Here is a 10,000-nt window from a genome sequence, read left to right on the forward strand (position 1 = left end):
TTCATCGTGTTTTCTTGATAAATGGGAAACCCGAAACGTCCATATTTATCTGTCTTCGTTTAATAAACTGATGCTTCCATTATATTTCGTATTGTTATTTAATTCCGTAAAAACAAGTTTTATGGGCAGCGCGGCTCAGCAGTATGATTTTTGCTTCTTGTTCAAAAGGTATTGAGTTCGACTACCCACCTCGTTGCCTGGCTTGAGCATGTCACCACACCCTAGCTCTCTTCGCGGCGTTGCACTGCGGCTGACGTCTGGGTTATTCTAGTCTTCTCTTGGATTATATCCTAAAGACAAATTTTCCTCTGGGATAAATAAAGGGACTTTTTTTTATTTCTTAACTATTTACTTATTTACAATTTTGGTCTCAGAAAACGCGCCTTTCAAATATCGATCGATTCTCAGGTTTAAGAGATTTTGCGAAACGAGAGTCATTTAAATCGATCAATATTCGAAGGACGAGTTTTCTGGTCAAAATTTAAAAGTGTGTTTTACATAGTATAGTAGTGTATTCAACCTTTATTTACATAATACCATCTGTCCACCACGTATCCGTCCCATCGACTCTAAATTAATGGCCTTACGTCAAGGTGGTTTAGATGCTAAAAACTGGATATATTATAATAATAAAAAAAAAAGAGATTTGGCCCTTTCTTATTTTTATTCAGGAGGAAGAATAAAGACTAACAAATGCTACAATTTTACATTTCTGGTCATTTTAACGTTAAAATCACCGTAGAGAGCCTTCACCCAGACCACTCAGCATTCTTCCGCCTAGACAAATGGGTAGAATGGGACAAGACAGCAAACGATGCCCTCCAGCCCCCAACAGAAAAGCTCCCAGCAGGCACAGACCTCAAGAGAAAAGACTGGGTGGCGTTGAACAGAGCTAGAGCAAAGGTGGGAAACACCGCCACCAACCTCTTTAAATGGAAAATCTCACCGGGCACTGAATGCCCATGTGGTCACCCCAGCAGACCATGGACCACATCCTGTCCGAATGCTCGCTGGGACCTCACTGCACCAATGCTGACCTGAGGGAATGCAACCAGACTGCCCGGGACTGGCTGACTCACTGGCGCGACAAGATATGATGATGATCACGTTTTATTGAATAGTTTACTCCGGGATTGGGTCGATAATTTTCCAATATTGTGAGAATAGTATGTAATGTTCCTAAGATAGACGTGAAAGCAAATCACAATCAAATGTATTCACATGAAAAATTAGCCATGTATGCAGAGAAAATATTCAAATGACTTTATGTAATATAACAAATATTCGTCTAACTTAACCACGAGCATTTCTCTCCCACTAAGACCCCACAGGTCGCGAGCCCTGTTTTCTACCACCAGAGCCCAAGGCTGTGATAATCTAAAATTATCAATATGTTCATCTAAATGTTAAAATGTCCTGTATATTGACATTGTGTATGTAATATGACCTTGATCATCTCAACCTTTTAAAAACCCTACAGATAGCAAACCCAGTGGTTTACCACCAGACCTAAAAGCCAGAGTTAGGAAGTTTTTATTACTGCTGTTACAGATCTGGAGAGAACTGTCAGTTCTAATAGAAAGTATTTTGCAATAGAATGGCGTCTAATTCAAATGGTAGTGAGGAATTGCTATAGCCCGCTTCACGCTATAGAAACCGTAATAAACTCTAGCTCCATGGTCCTGGCAACTGAAGGACTACATTTTTATCAGGGTTGCAAGGATCAAGAAGAATTATAAAGTTATGTCATACTATTTAATATATTACCACAGACAATACATTTCCGGACTAGATCAATAAAACGTAAGTAGCTTACCTCAATATTATGCTATTCTTCGTCCCGACTTTCAAAGTAGTCCCCTTCTGCATTTACACACGAGCTTCAAAGGTGTCTGAGCTTTTGGCAGCAAAAATATATCCTCTTTTGGGATGATCTTCAATGCATTCTGCGAATTTTCTTTCAGCTCAGATTGAAAAAGCATCCTCCTGCCATTTTAAGTTTTGCGAAGAAGAAAAAGTGGGATAAATTGGTTAATAAGGGGTGGGTTAGAGGACAATCAACATATCTAACTAAAGAATGTTGCACTCAATGGTATATGTGGCCTGGCATTGTCGAGAAAAAGGAACCACTTTACAGAATCCCACATTTCTCGTCCCTTTCTTCTCACATTTTCACGCAAGCCTTTCAAAATTTCATTGTAAAAATACTGGTCAGCGCTCTGGTCTGTTGTATAAAAGCCCTACGAACAATTCCTGGGCAATCAAACAAAACTATCAGCATTCGCTACATTCCACTTTTCTCTTATTTTGGACGTTTGGGACGAGGACCCGACCATTCAGACGATTGTTGCCCGGTCTCTGGATAGTAACTGTAGGCCGTTCCTCGACAACATTAATGATCTTTTCCACAAATAATGCATCTTTTTCCATTCATGAATTAAGCCTTCGCAATTGTCTTCTCATTTTCTCTTTTGATCTTCTGTTAAGTTATGTGGCACCCATATCGCCGCAATTTTCCGCACCACAAGCCAGTTTGTCAGAATGTTATGACAGTGCCCATGTGAAATTCCAAATTCAATACATGTTGTCAATGATTGGGCGAATACTGTTAAAACTCTTTGTTTAGTTTAGTTGGTCACAATAGCATTGAATCGACCCGCTCTGGGTTTGCAATTGCTAGACATGTCATCTTCTTTGAGCTTAGCTTATTATTCATAACACTAAGTCCGGGACCTGCGGCCATCGCCATATGCAATTGTAAACATACCAAAGGATTCAGTCGCAGTTTTACCAAATAGAAATCAATTTCTTATTTATTCGTTGCTGCTCAATGAACGAATCAATGCTCACCTCTGATGGAAAATTGTTGTTGAAAGAGTGTCAGAAATTATGTAAGTTTACCATTTAAAAAGCCCGACAAAAGTTACTGGAAGATATGAAAAGAATGTGCGTTTTCTAATTCCCAAAACGTCGTTGACTAAATCTCTTGGAATTGCTGTCATGAACAAACGGTCACTGTCATTGAGTTATAAACCTTTGACTCTATTTCCTCAAAATAGTGTCATTTTGTGTGAAATTGATTTGCAATATTTGAAAAAGAAGCTAAGATTACAAAAGAACAAATTAGAGTGCACGTACTTGTGTCAGATACAAATATGAAAAGTATGTATAAAACAGTGCAAGAAAAACCAGAAAGGAAATAGAAGAAAAAGACTACCACCCCCCCCCCCTTCAAACCCCCCCCCCCCCCCCCCAAATAAAAAAATTAAAAAATGAGCCAGCCTCGACTCAGATACGCCCCAGTCTAGGGAAGATTCTTAAATACAAATTTCTTTCTTCTTTGCCTGACACTGTTTTACACAGACCTTGTCAGATGTTTAAAATTACAAAGTATGATTGAACATAAATCTGGACGGCGCGTAGTTGGTAAAAAAAGGCTTACATTCTCTCACCGTGATTAGGTGTAAAATCGGTTCCTAGTCGTTAACAGAGTTGTGTCCCTGTCGGAAAAATTGGAATATCGCCTAACAAGTGCGGCTATGCGGTCTTGTGGTATACACTCGCTTTCGGACCGGAAGGTCATGGGTTCGAGCCTCGCTCGGCGCATAGTTGAGTCCTTGGAATAAAAACTCTTTACTCACATTCTCTCATCGCACTCGGGTGTAAAGTGAGAACCTGGCCGTTAAAAGCGTTGTCTCTTTCCGAAAAATATTGTAACTATTCATGTCTCGTTCTTGATTTTACGTGTTGTAAGTTGACATTATTCATTATTGTATCTATATTTTAAAATATTTGAAGACAATGAATGTGACCCTATCACCCTTTGTTTATAGAATTTCTAGTCCCTATGAAAATCACAAAACGTAAGTAAACCAACGTTTACCTCGATCTCAACTCAAAATAATGATAGGGATGGCCGTTTTCGGAGATCCCAATTCAAAATAGCAAGGCCGACAATACAGGAGCAAGAACTCTTGATCGCTTTGATCAGTAAGGCCTTTTTATAATTTGCGTTTAACTGTAACGGGTTCCTTTGGTTCAGTGGTCTGTGATGGAAGTTGGATTATATTTCTTTGCCGAAGTTTTCTTTTTTTGCACAGCAGCTATGAATGTCAATAATGGTGAAATTAAATGGAGAGTGTTGTATGATGTTAGCGAGGGTTCACAGCATAAAACGCATGCGCTTGTGAAGAATATATTATGTATAAAAATTGTCCCAACTATCGGGAGCCTCTGTGGTGTAATGGTAGCACGTCTGACCGATAATCAGAAGGTCTGAGATTCGGTCCCCAGTCGAGGTCGACTGATTTTTTCTTCTTTTCTTTTTCTTTCTTGCTTTGTCTGGCACCTATCATCCACACTTGTTCACAACAATGGTGATGACATTAAAATGTCTATCTTCATTTTTCACCTAAAATTTCAGCTTTAAAAGCTTGTGATATGGGATAAAGTAGATATAAAATTAAGTCGTGTCATTTATAACGCTTTTTTATTTCACCCGTTATATTAAAATCTGGTTTTGATGCTCGTTAAAACTCACATCAATACAGGTTTTAATATAACTCATGAAATAAAAACCGTATTAAAGACACTCATTGTATATCTGTTATTAATTTATCTGATCCGCACTTTAACGGGGACAAAGAGAAAAGGGGGCAACTAATTTTAGAGCATGACATTCCGGTTCAGCGTGGTAACATTTCGGAATATAATTATATAGAGAAAAATCAGCCGTTGAAACAAGAAATTCTCTTTTCAGCGAAGACATTAATATTAAGATATTTATTTATTTAATCTCTAATTCTTTTAATTGAAGCACCAGGTTCATCAAGACATAATACTATCTTGAGACGATTGGTCTAAAATAAAAACAAAGTTTGATGTTATATTATTTACCTTGTACTTACGGCTGTCGTGAGTTCAAATCCGATGCGAGAATGTTTTTGCACATGTTTGATAAACTTACCTTAGGTTACTTGGCTTCATGACTCGTAGATAGAGCCTTGAAAATGACGTGATATAGACAACGAAATTCAATCTTTGATCATAATATGTTGGTTTAGAATTGTCCGTTCTCATACATTTACCAAAGATGTATTAACCAGTTAAATGCTTTGTCTGGAAAAACGCGTATTTAAATATTCATTTTTAAAAACTCTTCCTAAAAATATCAATCTTGGCTAAAACTCTCAAACCTGGTTGGTGTGAATTAAGAATTTGCGAATCCCAGGTTTGAAAATGTTTACCAAGATGAGTGTCATTTAAATCGACTGATATTTGAAGGACCAGTTTTATGGCCAGTTTTTTAAAATTTGTTTTTCTAAGGTACGACAGTTAACTGGTTAACTTTTTAAAAATAACATTTTAATATTAGAAATAAGGGAATGGGAAATAAGAGAGAGAGAGAGAGAGAGAGAGAGAGAGAGAGAGAGAGAGAGAGAGAGAGAGAGAGAAAGAGATCGATATATATATATATATATATATATATATATATATATATATATATATATTCTTGTATCTTTACTTCCGTGATCATAACGGAAGTAAAGATACATGAATATCAACATCCCAAATGGAATAATCATTCTATGAACACAATATGCCGACTGAACACGTGGGTGGAAGCCACAGAAACATGTGTTTCGGCCATATAAGTGAGTGAATTCATTTATATTATATATATATATATATATATATATATATATATATATATATATATATATATATATAAGACAATATTCAAAACATAAACTTATTAACATTTGTCAGATGGCCTTGGTATGTTATGTCCTATTTAATTACTGAGACTATTTTGGATAAAAAACAAGCTAGGATTACTTTTTTCTTTTCCATATATCTCATAAATAGGGATTCATTGCAAACCACCTGTTGCTGCCAAATAAATTATCATATTTGAACGATTATTGGACACTAATATAAGCGGCATGGGAAGAAGGCAAAATCACGAAAAAGACAACAAGGCCAGAGGGAAACAATAAAACTAGAACATTTATATATCATGATATCCACTAAACGTTCTCAAAGAGATTTACATTGGGTTCCTAGCCAACAGCAACACTTATTAGGCGTTATTACCATTTTTTGGGGACAGAGACAACTCTATCAACGGTACTCAGTACTCACTTTACATCTAATTACGGTTAGTGCATATGAGTAAAGAGCCTTTCCAAGAACCCAACTATACGCCGCTCATGGCGGGTCAGAAATACTGGACCTTCCGATCCGAAGGCGAGAGTCATACCGCTAGACCACATAACCGCACAAAGATGTCGCTGACCTTGCAACGTAGTTTGGACAACGACCTGAAGACCATCAAAATGACACTGGGGTGGAACAAAGAGGGTAGTCCAAGAACGCCCCAAGTGGAAATCCTGTGATGAAAGGACGATTAAAGGGATGAAAAAATAAATTATGCCCTTTCGCCACGACATGATAAGATATCGTCGCCTAGACAATTCCACGAAAGAATATAGATAATTCATCAAACACGATGTCTGATGTCAACAGGAATCACACATGTTGTCCAAGTGAGAAAATTGGGGGTTAATAATCTTGCCCAAGTAAAAAAATGAAAGTGCGGTGAGAGCGTGACTCTACCGTATGAGCTATCCACGATCCCAAATCAAAATCGTAGCAAGACCAAAAACGAAGCGATCCTACATTATGACTAGTTTCGTGATATCACAGATTTACTTTGTTTATCTTAAATTGTTCAAAACCAACTGGAGTGGTGGATTGCTCAGACAGTAGAGTCACGCTCTCCTCGGACAGGCGACGCTTTCGTAACAGTAAGGTCACGGGTTCGAGCCTCCATCGTCACCCCAAAATTTTATTCTCCATTGTCTTCTGGTATTTTTCTACTCACTTCATTTCTTGTTGTTATCAAAAACATAGGAAGAAACAGTTCCAAGATTCCTGTACTAAACAAAAATGAATATAACAACTTCAAATATGAATAAAATACCAAACACGGAAACCAAATTTTAAAAAAACATATATACATTACTTTCAAAACTAGGTACGACAGGGAAATATTTTGCACGCGCTTTGGTAAGTAATAAGATCTTGGAATAATTCTAATATCTTAATAATGTATTTATGTTTGTATTGTTTTTTTCTTATTGGCTGGAGAAGGGTTTTGAACCTGAAATGTTTCGTGTTTGCTAATTTAATCATTTTTGAAGATGTTGTATTCATTTTTATATAATAATATATAATATTAATAATAATATAATAATAATATAATAATAATAATAATAATAATAATAATATAATATTATAATAATATAATAATTATATTAGATAATAATAATAATAATAATAATATATAATAATAATAATAATAATAATAATATGATAATAATAATAATAATAATAATAATAATAATAATAATAATAATAATAATAAATAATAATAATAATGATGATAATAATAATATAATAATAATAATAATAATAATAATAATAATAATAATGATGATAAATAATAAATAATAATATAAATAAATAATAATAATAATAATAAATAATATAATAATATAATAATAATAAATAATAATAATAATAATAATAATAATAATAATAAATAAATGATGATGATGATAATAATAATAATAATAATAATAATAATAATAATAATAATAATAATAATAATAATAATAATAATAATAATAATAATAAATAATAATAATGATAATAATAATAATAATAATAATAATAATGATGATGATGATGATAATAATAATAATAATAATAATAATAATAATAATAATAATAATAATAATAATAATAATAATAATAATAATAATGATGATGATAATAATAATAATAATAATAATAATAATAATAATAATAATAATAATAATAATAATCTCATCTCATCTCATGTAGTTCCATATCTGAAGCAGACGTCGGAGGTCATCTTCCGCCAAGCTGATCTATCTCTTGCCAATTCTATTAAAGCAGCGCCACCTTTCTCAGCTTCATCTGTCCAAGTTCTTATCCCTTTCAAATACGTTATTCTTTGTCTTCCTCTTATTCTTTTTCCATTCATCTTTCCAGTCAAGGCGAGTATTTCCAAACCAGGGTGGCGGATAATGTGTCCTAAAAATTCCATTTGGCGTTTGATGATTTTTGTTATCAGTGATCTTTTTCTGTTTGCCATTTCTAAAATTTCTTCATTTCTTTTCCTTTCCATCCATGACACCCTCATCATTCTTCTGTAAAACCACATTTCCACTGCCTCCAGTCTTTTAACCATGGTCTTGTTTATGGTCCAGCTCTCACAACCATATAGCAGCACAGACAGTACATAGCAATCCAGGACTTTGATTTTTGTTTTCATGCTAATATTCCTGTTTTTCATAATTGTATGCAGCTGGTTGAATGCATTCTTCGCCATACCTATTCTTTTCTTTATTTCACAATCTGATTTTCCATTGGATGTTACATTGAAGCCTAAATATTTGAAACATTCAACTTGTTGTATTGTTTGTCCTCTGCTTGTTATTACACAGGCTGGTGGGTTATTATTTTTAGATACCGTCATACATTCTGTTTTAGATATATTCAGTTCCAGTCCCATATTTTCACTACTCCTGACTACAACATCCAGTAATTCTTGTAGTTCATGTTCAGATTCTGCCAGTAGAACCGTATCATCTGCATACCTCAGATTTGTTACATTCTTTCCTCCAATACACACCCCCTTCTTATGTTCGATATCTCTTAATATCATTTCACTATAGAGGTTGAATAAATCTGGAGACAAAACACACCCTGCCTAACTCCTCTTCTAATAGGTGTAAAACTGCTTAGTTCGTTGTCAACACGCATTGCTGCTTCTTGTTCCCAGTACAAATTCCGTAATATTCTTAAATCTTTACCATCAATGTCCAAGGATGATAGAATTTTGAATAGTTTTTCGTGTTGTACTTTATCAAAGGCTTTTGAATAGTCGATGAAACACATATACAGATCTTTATTTACTTCAATACATCTTTCCATCAGCATTGATAATGTGAATATTCCATTTCTGGTACCCTTGTCCTCAACAAAACCAAATTGCATCTCCCCAATTTCAGGTCGTATTTTATTTCTTATTCTTAGTAAAATTATCTTCAAAAGAATTTTTGTGAGGTGGCTCATTAGGCTAATAGTTCTGTGTTGTTCACAATCAACTGCCCCTGGCTTTTTTGGTAGTGCTATAAAAATGGATCGTTTCATATCAGTTGGCATTTTTCCTGTGTCATACACTTGATTTAGAAGGTTTGTGATGAATTCAACCCCCATTCACCCAGGCCAGTCAAGGCTTCAATTGTTATGGCATCAGGTCCTGCAGCTTTTCCATTTTTTCATGCTTTTCATGACGTTCCTAACTTCATCTTTCATTATAGAAGGCCCTTCCAGTTCTTTTATCATAGGCATTTCTCCTCGATTATCAAAAAAAAGTTCTTCAATATATTCTGACCATCTGTTTAGAATGCAGTCTTTGTCCATGATGGTGTTTCCACGCTTGTCTTTGATGCATCCACTTTTAGCACCTGATTTAGTTTTGTTTGTCACTTCTTTGATTTTCTGATGGAAGAATTTGCCATTTTTTTCTTTGCAGGACATTATATAGTGACATTGTTCATTTATCCAGTCTTCTTTAGCTTCGTTGCATTTTCTTTTTATCTGCCTGTTCAGAGTCTTGTATTTTTCTTCCTGATTTTTGGCCTTTCTTCTCTCATTCATTAATTCTAATATCTCTGGAGTAATCCATTTCTTCTTCTGCAACTTAAGTGTGGTTGGAACATTTTCTTCTAATGATGCAGCAACACTGTCTTTAAACTGCTCATATTTCTCTTCTATATCTGTTAGTTCTCCAAGCACTTCAAACTTGTTTCTTACTGATAGTTCAAATTTTTCTTGTATCTTCTGTTCCTCCCGGAGAATGTCTAGTTGGTATTTAGGTTTAGCCTTTGCTCTTTTGCAGATT

The sequence above is a fragment of the Berghia stephanieae genome, chromosome 4 (assembly GCF_034508935.2).
Source record: "Berghia stephanieae isolate SIO BIC M18660-M18661 chromosome 4, UCSD_Bste_1.3, whole genome shotgun sequence".
NCBI lineage: Eukaryota > Metazoa > Mollusca > Gastropoda > Nudibranchia > Aeolidiidae > Berghia > Berghia stephanieae.